General features: G+C 48.5%; 1 protein-coding gene across 1 annotated transcript in view; it reads left to right on the top strand.

Moving 5' to 3' along the window:
* CASKIN2 (CASK interacting protein 2) overlaps positions 1–20414 on the top strand; it is a 70700-nt gene that overhangs the window by 30558 nt on the left and 19728 nt on the right. The gene's annotated exons all lie outside the window — the stretch shown is intronic.

Genomic DNA, 20414 nt, shown 5'->3' with positions numbered 1-20414 from the left:
TGATGGGGGAATGCCCAGATCTCGCCCTCTGGAAATCTTTCACAAAGCTTCGTTTCCGCTCTTCCATTCATCATTTCATCCTATTGCTCCTAGTAAGGCCCATAAAATGATTCTTCCCCCTCCCAAGAGATTTGCAGACTTATTTCCCCGCCCACCTTCCCAAATCCTTGCTGAGACCAGCCAGGTTTATTTAACTCTCTTAGTCCTTCCTTGTAAACCAGTCCCTCCAGCTCCCTGATAATTTTTGGTTTCAGAGTAGCAGCCGTGTTAGTCTGTATTCGCAAAAAGAAAAGGAGTACTTGTGGCACCTTAGAGACTAACCAATTTATTTGAGCATCAGCTTTCATGAGCTACAGCTCACTTCATTGGATGCATCCGATGAAGTGAGCTGTAGCTCACGAAAGCTGATGCTCAAATAAATTGGTTAGTCTCTAAGGTGCCACAAGTACTCCTTTTCTTTCTGATAATTTTTCTTTCTTCTCTGAAATCACTCCCCTTAGCCGATACTGTTCTGATAACGAGGTGCCCAGACCTGCATGCGTGATGACTCCGGGGTGGTTGTAGCAGAGCTGTATAGAGAGGGGCCGTCTATCCCTACCTTGCTCTGGGTTGCCTTGCCTCTGTTTATGCAGCCCAGGATTACACTGGCCTTTTCTAAAACCATTAATCACATTGCACACTCCTGCCTCATTTGCTGTTGCTCTCCTGGATAGTCCTTTCTCTCAGCATCCTGCTTCTCTGGTTTCTTCTTTCCACTGAATAACTGCCTGCTGAATTATTTTTCCCCAGATGTTGTAGTTTGCAGTTTTCCCAAATTGAATCTGCTTCTGTTTATTCTCTGCCCATGTTCCTAATCCCTCTAAATCCTTTTGTATTAATTCTGTGCCCTCATCAGTATCCCAAAGTCCTCCCTCTTTTGTGTCAGCAGCAGATCACATTAATGCGCTGTTTGCTTGGTCTTTCCTAAATGAAGATAAAATCAGACCTAGCCCCGATCCATGTGGGAGCCCCCAGTACCACCTCCTTGCCTAGATGTTTTGAGGTTTAGCAAAATACTTTCTTTATGGCCCTTGCCCCAGGAACTGGGGCAATGTTAATATCCAAGCTGATCTGAGTGACGCTTGAGGCCTTTTGTCGAGACTGGAACAAACGCTTTGCTAACACCCGGTGCTGTAGTGGGACCGTGGTTCAGTGTTCCCTAGTTATTTTGCAATGTCTTTCTCTTGATGTTTGTCCCATTATTTCACTGGGGGCAGAGGTTGGGCCATGTACAGACCGGTAACTTTCCCACACTATACATCCAACAAACTGTCCTTTAAGCAGAGTGGGGCCACTGTTGGCAGCAAGGAGCTGAGGTTGGCCACTAGTCCTCCTATCGCACAGATCTCTTCCCATTCTGGGAGGTGTCCTGTCCTTTCGGAAGGATGGGGGAAGTGGAAAAGGGTCCGCCTCTTCCCTCTACAAATAAACCTCTGCTGAGTTCATATCCTGGGGAGAGGAATGGCCGGATCCCAGCAGAGCTGGTGACTTCACTCCCTGGTAACGTGTTTCCCTGGCCAGCTGGGAAAGGAGTTTTCATATCTCTGAAGGAACCGCCTGGTTTCCCTACCTAAAGACTTTCCCAGCTGTTTCCATCTTGGCAGGGGCAAAGGGAGGGTGAGGACAGAAGATTTCAGTCTCCAGAGGGAATGGGAGTTCCCTCCTGCTCCTGGTGAGATGTCCCCAGGCAGCCAGCAAACTTGGCTGGGGTGTTTTTCCCTTTTGTGACTTTGTCAGTAAGTCAATAGAGGTTGAATTGCAGGGGTGGGGGGAGCTTCCCCCTTCCACCTGTGTCCTCTTGGTCTGTAGAGGAGGAGTCTTCCACTCCAACTCAGCTGACTCCCAGAGCCTGATTGGCAATTAAGCCATGACTCTAGCCACCTCATGCAAGTAGAGGAGCCCTTGTGGGGATGTAGATCTTGCTGTATAGACTTAATAAGGGATGCTCCCTAGTCTGTCTAGTTGGGCATCTCGCCCACTGTTTTGCTGGATCAGACCATTGGTCCATCCTGCTGACAGCTTATGTGAGGGTGCGTTATGCTCCCTATAATGCACCCTTCTGTCGGCTTGCCCAGTGTCTAATGGATCTCTAACACACGCACAGTGCTGAGTCCAGGGATCACTGCACGGACAGACTGCAGCTTGAGAGATTGTTTGAGGCTTAGAACAAGAGCTTCCATTCTGAATTTATGGACTGGGTGGGAAGGGTCAGGGTGGAGAGAGAGAAATCCAGCCAGTGTCAATCAGCATGTTTCACTGAAAACATTGCAACTCCTTTTTGGTAAAACTCCATGCCCCATATTCAATAGCCAGGCCAGGTAAGAAGAATAAAGTATCAGGTCGCCCATCTGCTCTGGGTAAGGAAATCATATTGTCCCCTTTCTAGTGAGAATGGTGCTTGAACATGCTTTGCTGGGAAGGTGCTAGCATGGTTTCCCTAGCCAGTGTAGACCAGGTCATAATGGGCAGTGGGGCTAATGCTGGACATGGTTTGTGGACGTGGGGACCAAAATCCAGGCAGAGGGGTTTTGTGGGACTGACAGGATGGAGATAAGAGATTTTTGTAATGAAATAACCCTTGGCAAATCCATTTGTGCAATGGCTCTACATTCCTGTACAACTACAAGTCCCTGCCCTCTGTCCATTACCAACCCCGCCTTCTGCATCCTCTTCCCTTGGAGGAGCTGGTTCTCTGTGCTCTTTCCTTAGCAACTACTGTCTCAGTGCAGCCATGCCAGGTTGAAGCGAGAGCTGCACGTTCCCAGCCTTGTGGATGGGGAGGGGGCTTTCCACGTTTGCTTTCCTTTCATTGTTCTGTTGGGTGTTGGTATTTAATGAGCCGTGTGTTTGTTTTCCTGCTCTGTTTTGGAGAGTTCTGTGTGGTGGCACCTTGATTCCTATTGGGATCAGGCAAGGAAGGGTGCAGAAGCCATGCCTCAGTGCATTTTTGCCAGTGCTGGAGTTGCCCAACATTTTGGCTTAGTAATCAAGATATTGCATTGCAAATCAATCCTCTCCTCCCACTGTTTCCTGCCCCCATCTTTATCTGACTTTCCAGAAAGTGCTGATGGAGGCAGAATAGCATGGAACAGCCCTTCAGCATCTGCCTGTTGTTTCTAATTTCTTTTAAAAATGGATTCTATTTGACTGGTTTTCCTGTAAAAGCTAAAGGGGAAAAAAATCTCCCAGATCATTCTGTTGTCCCTGCTGCCTTGGGTCCTGAGTTCTGCATGCATACCCCTCTTCCCCAGACTGGGAAGGCTCAGTGCACATATGCACTGCAAATCATCCCCTCCACTCCAATTCAGGGCCAGCCAAAGGGGGAAGGCAAATGTCTTCAGCCTCACAACCCCCTTCCCCTATTCATCCCTGGGATGCAGTGCACCGATCCCACGCTCTGCTGCCACGCATCTTAACACAGACTGGCCATGTGGTAAGTCCTTCCTAGGACAGATTAGGTGCTACTGTAATAGATTCCCCTCCCAAGATGGATTCCCCCACTGTGTTAGGTGCTATACAAACAAACAAAACCATTACAATCCCTGCCCCAGACAATTCATGTCTTGTCATTCTAGATTGTAACAGGTGGATGAAAGAGACGGACGGGGCAGGGAACAGTAAAGGAGGCATGTTATGTGGAAATCAGTGGTTAGAACTGGCCACCAGCCTAACCGGTTTCAGACAACAGCTTTTTTGGGGCATCATAGGAAAGGTGAATTGTAAAGAGGACAAAGGTATTGGTTTTGGAGCTTGGTTGGAAGTGCTTCCCGGGTGTAAGGGGCAGAACGTGTGAAAACAAAGTGGTGCTCGTAGGAGAATCTGACACCCAAGGGATCAAAGGCAGAAGCATTGACAGAGCAAAGACAGGATCCACCTTGTCATAAGCTACTTGACTCAATAGGCAAGGCAGGATTAAATCATGAAGGGCCATAGAGGTACAGACAAGGACCTTGTGTCTGATGCAGTGGAGAGAGGTGAAGGGGCGCCGAGAGTCAGGAATACAAGCCAGGAAGACTAGTGTAGTTGCAGTATTTTGAATGACCGTGAGGGGAGCAGCATTGGAGCAGTTGTATGAGATTCAAGGTGCAAGATGACAAGGACTTGGACAAGAACTTTGGCAGCCTTGATGGGCGGAAAAGGGCAGAGTTTGGAAATGTTATACGGAGGAAGCAGCAGCTAGATTTAGATTGTTGGTGTCAGTCCAGAATGTTTGACTTGAATGGGGTTACTCCAGACTTACACCAGCATAACTGAGATCAGGAGCTGGGCTGGTGTGTGACTGGCTCTGAGTCGCTTGTGGGCACCTAAAGCATGTGGTTCTCTGACCCTGCTCAGACACAGCAGTAGATGGGAAGGCTGCTGTGTTGTCTGCAGGGCTTCCCGTGTGCAGAGCTCCCAGACTCTGGCACAGTGAGAATAATCTGGGAGGAGATGGCTTTTGATGAAATGGAGGTTCAGTTGCTGGCTGTGAGCTGGGTGAGTCTCTTGTGGTCTCTCATGCATCAGATTCCTCATTGGTTTTCAGTCAGTGTCTTTGTTCAATGGGATGCTGAGACCCTGCCTCACGCACTGCTCAGACCAGTCTCGCCACCTGTGCTTTCCTTGTCTATGCCACTCTGTGCCCTTGAGACCGTTCTGTTTCCCTAGAGGTCACTACCATGATCTTGAGCCAACCTCTCAGAAAGGTCTGATCCAGTTAACCAGTGGACAAGCTGTGTAGTGTGGCAGCTGGCACTGGCTCTGCACCTGATTAGACCCACTCATCAGGAGCTTAGCAGTTGGGTTTGTGGGGAACACATTTGTAGGTGTGGATGGTACAGATGAGACCACAAACCAAGGGACTGGCCCCTTGTGGTTAGTAAGGATCCCATGGCATTTTCACAAGACTACGGGTGCTAATCCTGGGGTCCTGGCTAGCTTCCAGTTTGGCTAACTGCACCTAAATTCACTCTGGGGAAGTTATTCCTCCCTTCGTTTTCCTAAAAGTTGTTGCATTACTGGCATAGAATGGCTGCCACATTCCTCCCCAGAGGCAGCTGCATTTCAGTCATCATTGAAATGACATGGGGTGCAGTCTAGTGGCTAGAGCAGACGACTGGGATTGGGAGACCTGGATCCTTGTTCCCAGCTCTGTCACTGACTCACTGTGCAGTCTTGGTCAAGTTATTTCATTTCTTTGTATCTGGGGTTTTTCCCCATTAATCAAATGGGGATAATCTTTAACTAACCCATAGGGGAGCTGTGAAGCATAGCTGTTAAAGTGCCCTGAGGTCCTCAGGTGGAAGACACTGGATACATGCAGCATAGTCTATAAAGCGTTTTGGGATGGAAGATGCTACAGATATGTAATGGATTGTTCTTTCAGAAGGGGACTGGGTAAATGAAAACCACTTAGGGTTGCCTACATTGTAAGTGAAGGTAAGAATACCCATGCTAGCTTTAATCTAACTAGCCAGGGTAAGAATAATAGTATAGGCATGGCAGCACGGGCTTCAGCATGGGCTAGCAGGTGGAATACAAGCCTGCCAGTGTGCCACCATGTCTACGCTACTGTTGTTACTTGTGCTAGCTAGATTAAAACTAGATTGGGTGTGCCTGTTCGTGCTACAATCACACCTTCCCGTGCAGTGCAAATGTACCCTTAGATGATCCCTGTAATCTAAACAGATAGAGTCATTACTGATATTGCCAGGGAGGTCACTGCCAGCCCCAAGGCCAAAGCAAGGCACGACTCCTCCTCTGGGGTTGTTCCACGCAGGTAGGCGGGCTAGGCGATGCATGGTAGGGTTAAGCTGGCTGCCCACAGGGCAAGCTGCACGTAGCTGAAGTAGTGCCAGCAGCTGTCTTTCTGCCTGATCGAAGATGATTAACGCATACAGCCAGTTTATTGGCTTATCAGGAGCCTCCCCCTGTTTGTTTTTCCAGAGCGTGTGCACAGGTAGTTTGTACTCTCAGACTAAGAGCACATGTTCTTTCCCTCGCCACCTTTTTAACCGTTTCATAACTACCATTGCAAAAGGATTGTGGCCCAGCAACTAAAGAGCTGTGCTGGAGATTTATTTATTTATTTTATTTATTCTTGGACCCCTAATACCCAGAAATCCTTGGACAAATCACTACTATCCCACTGTAGTGAGGCCTTATTGGAAATCCTGGGAGGAGGGCAGGTACAAGCCTGCCCACTTCTACAGGCCCCTCCCCCAGCCTAGCAGGAGGGACCACTGGACCTGGGAAACAAATGAAGATGGGGGACAACTAAGGAATAACAGGGACAAGCTGTGCTGGAGATGCTTGTGTACCGAGTGCTGGGATGCCTGGAGTGTCCTGCACTAAGGGACCCTGTGTCCTAGGATGGAGGGAGAGGGACAGGTGCCATGTCATGGACTCATGTGACAGGATTGTTCTGTAAGGGTGTGCTTTCCAGGGTGTACCTGGTATGCAGGTGGGCCTCTTGCTGCTGGAGAGCATGTTTTTTCACTGTGAACCTCATGCAACTCATGGTGAGGGAGGGTCCACAGTCATAGAATCACATAATTGCTGGGCTGGAAGAGACCTTGAGAGGTCATCAAGTGCAGCCCCCTGCCCTGTGGCAGGACCAAATAAACCTTAGACCATGCCTGACAGGTGTTTGTCCAAGCGTTCTTAAAAACCTCCTGTAATGGGGATTCCACAGCCACCCTTGGAAACCTATTTCAGAGTCCAACTATCATTATACATAGAAGGTTTTTCCTAATATCTAACCTAAATCTCCCTTGCTGTTTCTTGTCCTACCTTCAGTGGATCTGGAGAGCAATTGACCACTGTCCTCTTTATAACAGCCCTTAACATATTTGAAGACTTATCAGCTTCCCCCTCAGTCGTCTTTTCTCAAACATGCCCAATTTTTTTAACCTTTCCTCATAAATTAGGTTTTCTAAACCTTTTATCGTTTGTGTTGCTCTCCTCTGAACTCTCTCCAGTTTTTCCACATTTTTCCTAAAGTGTGGCACCCAGAACTGGACACAGTACTCCATCTGAGTCCTCTCTAGTGGTGAGTAGAGCAGGACAGTTACCTCCTTTGTCTTACATACAACACTCCTGTGAATACACCCCAGAATATTAGCTTTTTTCGCAACTGCATCACATTGTTGACTCCTATTCAATAGGTGATCCACTATAACTCCCAGATCCTTTTTAGCAGTGCTACCACCTAGCCAGTTATTCCTCATTTTGTAGCTGTACATTTGATTTTTTTCCCTTCTAAGTGTAGTACTTTGCACTTGTCTTTATTGAATTTTCTTGTGTTGATTTTAAACCAATTCTCCAATTTCTCAAGGTCTTGTTGAATTATAATCCCGCCCTCCAAAGTGCTTGCAACCCGGTGTCATCTGCAAATTTTATAAGCATACTCTCCACTCCATAATCCAAGTCATTAATGAAAATATTGAGTAGTATCAGACCCAGGACTAGCCGCTGTGGGGCCCCACTAGATACACCTTCCCACTTTGACAATAAGCCATTGATCACTATTCTTTGTGTATGGTCTTTCAAGCAGTTGTGCACCCACCTTAGAATAGTATTATCTAGACCACATTTTCCTAGTTTGCTTATGAGAATGTCACGTGGGACTGTGTCAAAGGCCTTACTAAAATCAAGCTATATCATGACTACTGCTTCCCCCCATCCACTAGGCCAGTAACCCTGTCAAAGAAGAAAATTAGGTTGGTTTGGTATGATTTGTTCTTGACAAATCTGGGCTGGCTATTCCTTATAACCCTATTATCCTTCAGGTGCCTACAAATTGATGGGTTAATAATTTTTGTTCCAATATCTTTCCAGGTATCGCAGTTAGGTTGACTGGTCTCTAATTCCTCTGGTCTCCTTTGTTCCCCCTATGTTTGCCCTTCTCCAGTCCTCTGGGACCTCTCCAGTAGTCCTCAAAAACAATTGCTAACTATTCCAAAATTGCTTCAGCTAGTTCCTTAAGTACCCTAGCACAAATTTCATCAGGCCCTGCAGACTTCAATACATTTAATTTATCTCAGTATTCTTTAGCCTGCTCTTTCTCTATTTTGGCTTGCATTCCTTCCCCCTTGTTGTTAATATTAATTGTGTTGAGTATCTGGTCACCATTAACCCTTTTTAGTGATGCCTATAGCAAAGTAGGAATTGAACAACTCAACCTTCTTGATGTCATCAGTTATTAGCTCTCATTCCCTGCAAAGTAGAGCATCCACACTTACTTTACTTCATCGAATGGAGGAGCACGTTTCATGGGATGTATTTGCTGGAGGCAGAGGATGCACTAGATGAGCCCCCTTTTTCAGATGTAACAGGGACTGTTTTGTCAGCACTTGTACATGGCAGAGGGGAGGGCTCACTGAAGGGTCTCATTTCCAAGGGCGCGTGTGCTGTGTTATTCACTACCTGAGGTTAAACATTTATGAGCCACTCTGTGGTCGTCTTTCCCTGATGGATATTGGTTCGAAAGTAGGAATTAACATTCTGCCCAGTTACTCCACAGTGGCTGCTGGCTGGGGAATGAGCTGTTGGTGTTGTCCAAACCATTTCTATCTGTTACGCTAGGCAAACTCAGTGAAACTCCCCTTGTCCGTACAGTTTCCCTGCTCAGCTCTGTTTGGAATGTCTCCCCCCTCACTAATCTGAGCTCCTCTCCCCTCTCCAGATCTTGTTGGTCAGGCAGCAAAATAGTTGATAGTTTTATAACATCTGGAAGGCACACCCATGCTCCCTTAGGGCACAATGGAGTGGGAGTTGGGGCGATGCTTCATTTTTGGATCCCGTGGCTGTGATGCCAGTCACAGAAATGTACTGTTTCCAAACTGCAGAGCCTTCTGCCCCTTTGAGGTCATGTCTAGCTTTCACTAAAGCCCATGCTGGACCTGGCAAAAGGCAGTACTTTGCCCAGAATGCAATGGGGGAGAGGGGAAAGGGCATCAAGATCCAGTGAACAAAAAAGAGAGAGGTTGGTTTGGCATCAACAACAGGCTGATGGGTGGGGCAGCAAAACGTGATTTCAGAGCCTTTGCAAATGCACTTTGGAATAATTCAGTTCTACGCAGTTCGAAGTCCAAAAGCAGATGTTCCAGCAGAGAGGGATAGAGGATGCGTGTCTGTGTGTAAAGCCTTCATAGTCCCACCTTTCAGAAATAGCTAGCAAATGTCTCCTTTAAGACCTGAGGAACTGCCAGCGACCCCAAGAGAGCTGGAGTGGGCAGTGAAGGGTTAACTTTTAGGGGCAGGTGGCGGGAGTGGAGCGTGACTCACTCCCCTGAGCGTGCCCATACAGCACCAACTGATGGGCTGTCTGTCACGCCCACGCCACGAGTGCTAGGTGAGGACACGCCTGTCTTTGGCACCAGCACCAGGGGCCAAGCGCCCAGAGGGAGGTCAATAAAAGTTCATGCTGGCACGCCTGCCACGAACGCGGGTGAGGTGCCTGCCCTGCCCCTTCAGCAAGCTGCAGCCCTAGACCTGCTCGTTCCTACTGCCTTGCTGATGGTCCTGAGACAACAGAGAGTCGGTGCCTTTGGGAAACCTCAGATAGCCAGGTGTGGCAGCTCCAGAGCACCCTGTAAACATCAGCTGACAAAGTGCCACAGCACCCCTGGAAGGGAGGAGTCTTGTTATCTCCCCTTTTGGGTGGGAAAATTCAGGCACAGGGAAGGGCAGTGACTTGGTGGTTGAGGACAGCCAGCACTCTGCAGGGTTGCGCCTATCATGCTAATTATGCCTGAGCGTTGGTAGTCATCTTCCCCCTTCTTCCTGCAGCCAGCCAGTGACTATCCTGTCTCTGCAGAATTTCGGTCCCAGCTGTCTGCTCTGTCCCTCTAGGGGAGACAGGAGGGAGGGGGAGTCTGAAATTCAGCCCCTGGAAGGGGGCCCAAAAGGCCAATGTAAGAGTGAGTGATTTCAAAAGGGTAAATTTAAAAAATAAATAAAATAAAATAAAATAATCAAGGGAATTAGTTAGGGAAGTTGCCTGAACTGAAGAACTCAAGGATCTGAATGTGGAGGAGGTTTGGAATTAATTTGTCAAAAGTGCAGAAACTATCTGGAGCCTGCTTCCCAAGCAAGGGGACAAAATTTGTAGGAAAGGGTTGCAGACCAAACTGGATGAACCAAGCATGTCAAAGAGGTTATTAAGAGAAAGCAGAAGGCCAAGAAGAGATGGATCAGCAAAGAAAGCTACCTCTTGGCTGTCAGGAAGTGTGTAAGGAAGAAGTGAGAACTGCCAAAAGCCAAGCAGAGTTGGACCTGGCAAAAAAAAAAAAATTAAAACCAATAGTAAAAGGTTTGTTAGTCATAAGTGAAAAGAAAACAAGGAAAGAAGAAGTGGGACTGCTGAGCACCGGGGACAGGATGGAGATTAAAGATTCTCTAGGTATGCCTCAACACCTAAACGAAAACTTTCCCCCAGGTTTTAATAAGGATAATTAGGAGCTTGGGGGCAGTGGCAGGGTGGCTAATGAGAACAAGGATATGGAAGTAGAAATTACCACATCTGACATGGGAGCCAAACTCAAAAAGCTTAATGGGACCAAAGGAGGGGGCACGGATAATCTCCATCCAAGAATATTAAAGGAGCTGGTACCTGACATTGCAAGCCCAATAGCAATAATTTTTAAAGACTCTGTAAACGTGGGGGTCATACATATACGTAAGAAAGGAAAAAAACATGATCTGGGAAACTATAAGCCCATTAGTTTAACCTCAAAAGGTCTTAGAACAAATTTTGAAAGAGAGACTAATTAAAGACCTAGAAGTAAATGGTAATTGAGATAAAATACAAAATGGTTTTGCTAAGGGTAGATCATGCCAAACTAGCCTGATCTCTCTCTCTTTGAGAAAACTGATTTTCCAGACAAAGGAAATGCAGTAGATACAGTTCCACATGGGAATTTATTAGTTGCATTGCAGAAAATGGGGATTAATACAAGGTTTGAAAAGTGGGTGAGGAACCGGTTAAATAGACTATTACAACAGCTCATGCTGAAAGGTGAACTGTCAGGCTGGAGGGAAGTTACTAGTGGAGTTCGTCAAGAATGGGTCTTGGCACCAATGTTGTTTAACATTTTCATTAATGACCTTAGCACAAAAAGTGGGACAGTGGATGAGACCTAGCTGGGAGGTATTGCCAATATGGAGGAGAACTGGAATATCATATAAGAAGTTTTGGATGACCATGGAAACTGGGGTAATAGAAATAGGATGAAATTTAATAGTGCAAAGTGCTAGGTCAGTCACTTAGGGACTAGCAACAAGAATTTTTGCTATAAATTGGGGATTTATCAGTTGCAGTGACAGAGGAGGAGAAAGACATGGTGTATTGGTCGATTACAGGGTGACTATGAGCCCCCAATGTGATGCGGCCATGGAAAAGATTTAATGCAATTCTAGGATGCATCAGGCGAGGTATTTCCAGTAGAAATAAGGAAGTGCTATTACCACTGTACAATGCACTGGTGAGACCTCACCTGGAATAGTGTATGCAACTCCGATCTCCCATGTTTAAGAAAGATGAATTCAAACTGGAATAAGTGCAGTGAAGAGCTACTAGGATGATCAGAGGAATTGAGAACCTACCTTATTAGAGGAGACTTAAGGAGCTTGGCTTTTTTAGACTAATGAAAAGAATGCTAGGGGAGATATGATTGCTCTCTGTAAATACATCAGAGGAATAAACACCAGGGTGGGAGAGGAGTTATTTAAGTGAATGGCCAATGTTGGCATAAAAACAAATGGATATGAACTAGCCAAAAACCAATTTAGCCTTGAAATTAGATGGTCAAACCATCAGAGGAGTGATGTTTGGGAACAGTCTTCCAAGGGGAGTAATAGGGACACAAAACCTAACATGTTCTAAGATTGATCTTGGTGAATTTATGGGTGTGGGTGTGTGTGATATGATGAGATTGTCTACAATGGCATATGGCCCATCCACGACTGCTATTATCAAATATCTCCAACAGCTGGTGATTGGATACTAGATGGGGAGGGCTCTGAGTTAGTACAGAGAATTATTTCCCAGGTGTCTGGCTGATAGGTCTTGCCCACATGCTCAGGATCTAAACGAGGGGTGGGCAAACTTTTTGGCCTGAGGGCCACATCTGGGTATGGAAATTGTATGGTGGGCCATGAATGCTCACAAAATTGGGGATTGGGGTGTGGGAGGGGGTGAGGGCTCCATCTGGGGGTGCAGGCTCTGGGGTGGGGCCAGAAATGAGGAGTTCAGGGTGCGAGAGGCAGCTCTGGGCTGGGGCAGGGGGTTGGAGTGCGGGGGAGCAGGATGAGGGCTCCAGCTGGGGGGGGGGGGGGGCTGGGGATGAGGGGTTGGGGGTGCAGGAGGGTGCTCTGGTCTGGGACTGAGGGGTTCGGAGGGCGGGGTGCGGGAGGAGATCAGGGGTGCAGGCTCCAGGCAGTGCTTATCTCAAGCAGTTCCCGGAAGCAGCAGCATATCCCATCTCCAGCTCCTACGCAGAGGCGCAGCACCAGCCAGGCGGCTCTGTGCATTGTCCCGTCCACAGGCGCCACCCCTGCAGCTCCCATTGGCTGCAGTTCCTGACCAGTGGGAGCTGCAGGGGTGGCATTTGGGATGGGGGGAGCATACGGAGCCCCCTGGCTGCCCCTATGCGTAGGAGCTGGAGAGAGGACATGCCGCTGCTTCCAGGAGCTGTGCGGAGCGGGGCAAGCCCCAAACCCCGCTCCCCAGTTGGAGCGGGGGAAGCCCCAGACCCCGCTGTTCGGCAGGAGCTTGAGGACCGGATTAAAATGGCTGACGGGCCAGACACGGCCAGTGGGCCGTAGTTTGCCCACCCCTGATCTAACTGATGGCCATTTTGGTGTCAGGAAAGGATTTTCTCCCAGATCACATTGGCAGAGCCCTGAGCAGGTTTTCACCTTCCTCTGCAGCATGAGGCACGGTTACTTGCTGGTTTGAACTAGAGTAAATAGTGGATTCTCTGTAACTTGAAGTCTTTAAATCAAGGTCTGAGGACTTCAGTAACTGAGACAGAGGTTATGGGCCTATTACAGGAGTGGGTGGGTGAGGTTTTGTGGCATATGATGTGCAGGGAGTCAGACTACATCAGTTGTTTTCAATCTTGTTTAATTTGCGGACCCCTAAAAAATTTCGAATGGAGGCCCGGACCCCTTTGGAAATCTCAGACATAGTCTGCGGACCCCCAGGAGTCTGCTGACCACAGGTTGAAAACTACTGGACTAGCTGATCACAATGGTCTCATCTCACCTTAAAGTCTTTGAGAAAATCCAAGCCAAAGCTGAGTTCCCTTTCAAAAGGGCACCATTTCGATGGGCATGTGGGCCCGAAAATTTGATATCTATTGACTGGAGCTCTCTTCCTGGCTGCCTCTGTGCAATAAATGAGATCAGGGTGCTTACTGGCTTCCCCTAAGTGCTCGTCTTGCCTGGGCAAGGCAGGCACACGAGGATCAGCAGCTGTGACAGATTCAGAGCTAGGGCAGAGCAAAGGAAAATCTTGTCTCAGAGTAGAGTCCTGGGGAAAGAAACTGGGGGAGGCCTGGACCTGGCAGGGGAGTTGGGATTTCAGGGGCACACAGGGAACTTGTGACCTGGCCAGAAGGTGACCCCAAAGGAAAATGGGTATAAATAACCGGGGATGGGCAAATTCTGGTGCCGTCCTGTGCCTCTGCAGCAAGTCCTTGGTAGGGGGGAGGGGGTTCCCTTGAGCATCAAGTGAAATTCAGCACAAAATCCATCTCAATTGTCACAGGGCGGATTCTATCTCAGACTCTCCCCGTGTCTTTCTCTCATCCATTATTAACCTCCGTTGGCCCTTTCTCTGCTCCATTTCACCCTCAGGTGCTCTTGGCATGAGAGCTGGAGCACAGGTCCCGCTTGTCCTCCCAACGCATTTGGGAAGGTCTGTGGGGAGTAGTGAATTTTCAGGTGTCTCCCCCCAGAGGTGGGTGAGTCGACAGCTCTGGGATTCCCACTGGCTCTTGTCCTGGCTTTCTTTCCTGGACTTGAGCCTGTTCTCTGCTGGAGATGGGAGCCACACGGCATGAGAGAGAGTCTGGCCTGGAGGGTTTTCAGCCCTGGATGATGAGCTTGGGGGAACCAAAGGCAGGCAACTGAGGGCCATGAGGTCCCTTGGAAAGGTCAGGCAGCCACATCACAGGGGCACTGCAGGATGCTCATTAGAGCATGTAGCCCACAAGCTTGTCAGATGTTTCCCAGTAAGGGGCCTGCCCAGTCCTGTGGTCTCAGAGGCCAGTGCCACACCTCCCAAATAGCTGGCTGTGAGAGAGCGCTCTGCATGAGAACCCCACGCTGTGGCTCCCGCCAACACACTCCAAAATATCGCTGTGGGAACTGGCCCCTGCATCTCTCAGCGCGATGGGGAAATGGGCCAAAGGAGAGGTAGGACCAAGCACTGATAAGGACCCCAGAGACTGGAGGGGAAGTCAGAGTCTAGGCCTTGGGGTTTCTCCTCAGAGCCTCAAGCTTGTGACGAGTATAAACAGGATGATGGGGAGGGAGACAGGCAGAGAACTGGGTGGGGCGAATGAAGGAAGGTGTGTATGGGTGGGGTGGGAGGGAGGGAGGAGAGGGGTATTGGAGGGGGCATGGGAGACAGGTGTGAGGGGGATGGGTGAGAGGTGGGGGGTGGTGTGTCCACTGCACAAACCCGCAGGTGGTTTGCTTGCCCTCAGACACCGAGCACTGCACAATGCTTTGGTGGGATGGGGGTGCATTTCCCAAATTCAGTACCTCAGTTGTGGCTGTAAACTCTGCCCCTGTAATAGCAAGTGCAGAAGGCTCCTTGTATGTGCCCACGTCCTGTTTGTGTGTCTCAGGCCTCTCGCAGGGAGAAAGTTTAAAGATGTGGAGATTTTAGGCAATGTCCCGTTCTCCACCCCTTGTTACCCAGTCCCTACAGTAGAGGCCCCAGGCCAGGTTTGGGGCACGAACCTCTGGAGAGTGGGAATCTGCCTCCTCCCCCTCTCCTCTGCTGTTTCCAGTTAAACCCTTTGAAAGAAAGGATGTGACGACAAAACTTCCGGTCCAGGAACTGGTATCAAGGCCTCTCTTCCCTGAGCTGCTATTTAGTGTTTGACTCTGTCTTCAGGTCCCTCCTGAGAACCAGAGCTGGGCCGATGCCAAGACCTCCACGCTCCAAGCTGGGGGACGTGACGGCTCCAGGTCAGAACTTGGTGCTTCAGGCCCTTCCCTGTTCTTCCACAAAGCCTTGAAAAGCAGCCGTCCCCCTACATGGGTGTGTGACTGAGCTTGTGCTCAGTCCCTGGAATAGCACCTACACGTCTCAGGGCAGGGACTGCACCGCCATCTCTGCAAAGCACCCAGCACTCCGTAAGTGACAGTGACATCTCCAACTGTCAATTTGGGATCCATTCTGATACAAGACCAGCTGTGTTGTATCCCCTCAGCCTGGGGTTGTCCCGCTCCTGGGGCTGTACAGGAGGCAGCGATCTTGGGCAAGTGCTTCTTTATCAGCTTGAGGCTTTGAGCTACACCCCAAGCGCTAACATTGTCACCACTAAAGGCAGTGCTGTAAGGGAACGTTGTCTTCCATGACTTCTAGTTAGAGAATTGGGTTCGCCGGGGAGGGCCCTGACCCACTGTTCTCTGTCTGGGCTGCGTTCCCACGCTAATCCTGCTTGGCTGTTAGATTCATGCATCCTATTAGGGCTCTAGGTAATGGGACAGTGTTGAGGAGAGGGTTGTTTTACGAAATCAGGTAGGCTCCCACAGCTTTAGTCGTCCATCTCTCCTGGCTCTGTTGTGCCAAGAAGCCTTAGTTTCAATGATATGCCTTGATCAGCGGTGCAGAGTGCGTGCCAGGCAGTGATGAATTCCCCCCCACACACCGCCTCTTCCTTCCCAATCTTTCAGTGCCGTAGTTTCCCTGAAGCACTGTGCTCTGTCCCAGGATTTCTTAACTCCCTGGGTGGGAAAGCACTAATCTTTTGGAAATAGGATTGAAATCTCCTGTAGCCTGACTGATTTATGTGGCCTGGGCAGAGGAACCCCTCTGTCCAATGTAAATAATCTTGGCCTGCCGCGTGCTCTGATAAATAGGGTCCCTGTTTCCTGGGGCTGTCCTTGTGCATCAGCTGTTCAAGAGGAGGCCAGCTTGGTTGTGGATGGTGCAGAGGAGCAGCTGGAGGCCAGAATGGCTTTCAAATGTTAGGCTGACTTCCTGTGTTCCTTTTCCCCTCCAAGCTCTGACCCTCTACTGAATTCTCTCCCCGTCCCTTCTCTGTCTCACAGCCCCTTTCCCCACCCCCATCTTTTTCTCTCTTCCGTCAGTCACACCATCTCATCAACAAGGGGCTTTGGAGTCCGAATGCCTAAGTTCTGTTCCCAGCTATGCCTCCGACTTTCTGTATGATTTAGGGCAAGTAACTTCACCTCTCTGAGCCCTGTAAAATGGGGGTAAACTCTGCACCTTCTTCCCAGGAAGGTTGTGAGCCGTAATTCATTACTGTCTGGGAGATGCCTTGATCTCCTTGGATGGAAAGTGCTAAAGATGTGCAAGTTATGACCACTTCTTTCTTTTCTCTCCCGCACCTGCTAGCCAGTCCTCTGTTAGTACCTCCCCCTGTGTGGTACCCTGATTAGGAGCTATCTGGCACTCTGGAATGAAGAACTAATTTGAGGAATTCTCCTCTGTGCCGAGAGTTAAGTCTCAGGAATTCTGCCTTACAGATGTTGACAGCTGCATCCCTGGGGGGGCTGGAGGGGGAGGGAGGGAGGGAGGGGAGAGAAGCTTACCTCATCACAGCGCTGCTTTTCAGTCCAGGCGTCTCCAGGCCACTTTCCCTTGACGATGCTTCGGTAATGGAATTTCAGGGGGCTGTTTGAATTGTGATTGCTGCTAACCTTCACAAGCAAGTCCACTAGGGCCCCTAGGATCCTCCTGCTTGTGTCGGTGGAGGGAGAGGTACAGCAGTGCTCTGTGAGGAAGGGGCAGTGGCTTCCAGTGTGCACTCAACATATTGGATGGGCTGTCACATCTGCTAATGCTGCTGCTCCATGGATCCAGGATTGAATGGGATCCCTTCTGGGCTGCTGTTTTAAGAGCATGGGGGGCTCTGTTGATATCTCAGTGCATCCAGCTTGACTGAGAGGAAATTGTTTTCGGTAGAGAGTTTGTTGAAAAGTTTGGGGCTGAGGTAAAAAGAGTATAATTCTTTTTTCTTCTTTCTGGGGGTGTTCTCTCTCTCACTTCGTCACAGCTCCATCTGCCGTCTCATTCATACCTGGAAGAGCCCCCCATCTAACTTACACCAAATCCTCCTGCCATTTTAAAAACAAGAAATAAAACCTCCTGACTCACCTATTCTGCTAAATGTTTGAAGTAGAGTCACCGTGCTGTATCTACCTGCACATTATCTGTCCCTGTAGCTCTGTCCTAGACTCGCTTGGGCCTTTCGAGAGTGAGCCCCTTATTATGTCTTGCTGAGAGTGCATGCGAACAACCATCGTGTGTTCTTAGAATTCTTAAGGACCCCATCTCTTTAGCAGGCATTTTCCCTTCAGGAAATCCCCTTCCAGTGTCAAGCACCAGCTGAAGTGGATGGATATAAACTCCATAAAGTGGAACTGACCAGCCTAGTTCCTCTGCCCAAACTACCTATAGGGCAAAAAGTAAGCAAACACGATACATGGTGCAAAGTAAATGATTGATTGGGCATTTCTTTGGGACCAATCAGCACAGATGTTAAGTTGTTTAACTCATTTAAGATGTTGGTTTTGGTTTATTTAAAAGAAAAGGTAAGGGAATTTTTATTTATCATATCTATCATTTTTATTTTGACCATGCCCTTTTAAAATCCCCAACAGTCTTTCCTTTTCCCCTTCCCCCACATTGTAGGAACAATTCCAGAACATTAAGCTAGACAATATGAGGGCTATTTGTTGCAGAAGCTTGCTGCTTTCCTGGCTTCTTCTGTGCCATTAAAGAGCAATTTGCTTTGAGAGTGACTCTGTAAAACTGGCATCATGGGGTTCCATGTTTTGTCTCAAACTCAGCCTGGAATCTGAGAGTCAAGCTGAGCTCTTTTCTTATGCATCATCACCAATAAAAAAAAGTCCCTTGCCAAGTGATGCCCCCAGTGAATCTTGTGCAATCTGATAGCCTTCAATGGCGGGGCACAGGTGTAGCGGATGGGAATTTAGTAAGTAGCTCTTGTGATGATGCACAAGTACTAACTGAACCCTTAGCTATGCTGGCTCTGCAGGGGTAATGGCGGGGGGAGGAAAGTAAAAACTTATTTTTGTTCTTTATATCAGCAGTTCTATCCCCAGGGAGCAGGTCCGTTGAGTAAGGAGATGTCATGTCTATGTAGAAGCTCTTCAGCATAGAACTGTGCATTAATGTTTTCCTAGTGCTTTGAAGATGAAAAATCCCTAGAATAGCTAATTATTCGGTTTCCATCTAGACCTCTCCAGTCTCTTCTCCGCTGTGAGGACTAGTTACGCTAGTCAGAGTCCTCTGCAAACAGTGACTTGAAGACCATTTTGCATTAATTAACCTATTTACAAAACATTTTAAACTGCAAGAATTAACACAAAGAAAACTGCAATTACTTGGTTTCCTTTTCATTATAATTTGCATAAGTAAATGAGTCCCTCTCCCATTCTACTCTCTTGTTCCCCTAGCGAGGGTCATCTTTCCTGCCATACAGAACATTTTTATTTCATATGGCATCTTCCATATACATTTTACAGAGAAGCTGTGAGAGGGAGAAGAAGAAAAATCAAAAGAGATGGAGAGTCAACAGGAGGAAGAAATGCAGGGAGGCTGGCACAGATGTCAGGAATTTCAAGGGAGGAGGTGCTCTCTCCAGCAATGCATGATTGACCCAGCAAATTCTATCCATGCTTTGGCTAATTATTCCACCCTAAATTGAGTGTGGCTGTTTTAGGGCCCAAATTTCCCATATGGATCAACACAGAAATCTCAGTGAAATCTAAAACACTGGCATGGGCTTGGATATATGGCCACTTTGAAAGGGAAATGGACCGTCAGGGAAGTGGCATGGTGCAGCGAGTGACCAAGCTAACACCCAATTGCAAGGGAACGCAATTGGTCTAGAAATGATTGATTCTACACACACACACACACACACACCCCTTTAACCACTGAAAAACCTCTTCTTTTCATTCTTATTTAGCACATAAATTCCAGAGATTTTAATGTTTTCAAACCCCCAGATGAGAATAAAATACCCCATGTAGGAGGAAATAATTAATTTGAATTAATCAGTGGAGAGAGTTGAGGGCTTAATTCATCAACTGTGTGATGAAGGGCAGGGGTCCTCTTCCTTTATATAGTTCTCCACACCCCAGATTCTCCATGGGGCTGGGCTAGATTAAGGGAATGTGGGAGACAATACAGTTCTACATTCACGACCTGTGACCTCAGCCTCTGCCCTAGTAGTAAAATGCCAACCATCTGGTCCGTGGGCCATTCCTTGGCAGTGAGGAGCGGGTAAGAAGCTCAGGGGTGGAAGCAAAACCTCCTAGCTCAGCACTTTCCAGGCAGCTGACTCTATAAATGGAGCGTCCCCAGAGGGGAACTGAACAGAGGGGCCATCCCGTTGGGTGAAAGCGACAGGATAGATCATGCTGCTCCCGCTCTATGTAACGGGAGCTTGAGGGGCTGTGGAGATGCTGGAGATGGGGTGTGTTGAGCAGTGGTGGCAGAGGGAATGGAGGAAGAAAGGACTGCGTGGCTAGAGCCAGGTTGTGTACGTGCAGGTCAATGCAGAAGAAGCTGGAGTGAAAGGAGAAGACAAAGGGATGGGTCAGGCGGTGGCTTGCTCGAAGGGAGGTCAGTACCGACGGGTTGAGGGACAGGCAAGCTCTGTCCTGTCCACACACAGGATGCTCTAGAAAGGGCTGCTGGATGTGGTCCTGTGCGCAAACAGGAGCCAGGAGCGTGGGGCAGGGTGGCCACCCCAGAGCCAGAGTTGGGGCCCAGGAAACCCCTGGCCAAAGGGGAAGGCTGAACCCAATTTGCAGGAGAGTCTTAAATTTCTCACAGGACCATGGGGTCTGCCACAGTCTGAGAGTATGAGGGGATTTGGGGGCTTATATCCATCCCTTCCTGCAGCCACGGATGGTCCGTAGGGAGCAACTAGAGAGAGAAATTAAGCATTGTCCTGCAGGCACAGGTAGGTTGCTACGGAAAAAAATTGAGGATCAGGCAGTGACCAGAGTGGGGCCTGTAGGGCAAGCTCGGCATGTGATTGCTCTGCTTTGGTCAACTGAAAAGGTAAAAATTCAGCCTAGCTTCTCAGTGTTCTCTCTAGGGTACAGGCTAGGCAGGGACTGTGGTGTCTCTGGGGAACCCTGACAAGGTG

This window comes from Lepidochelys kempii, chromosome 14 (assembly GCF_965140285.1).
Source record: "Lepidochelys kempii isolate rLepKem1 chromosome 14, rLepKem1.hap1, whole genome shotgun sequence".
In the NCBI taxonomy this organism is placed as follows: domain Eukaryota; kingdom Metazoa; phylum Chordata; order Testudines; family Cheloniidae; genus Lepidochelys; species Lepidochelys kempii.
This window is presented reverse-complemented; position numbering and strand designations above follow the sequence as displayed.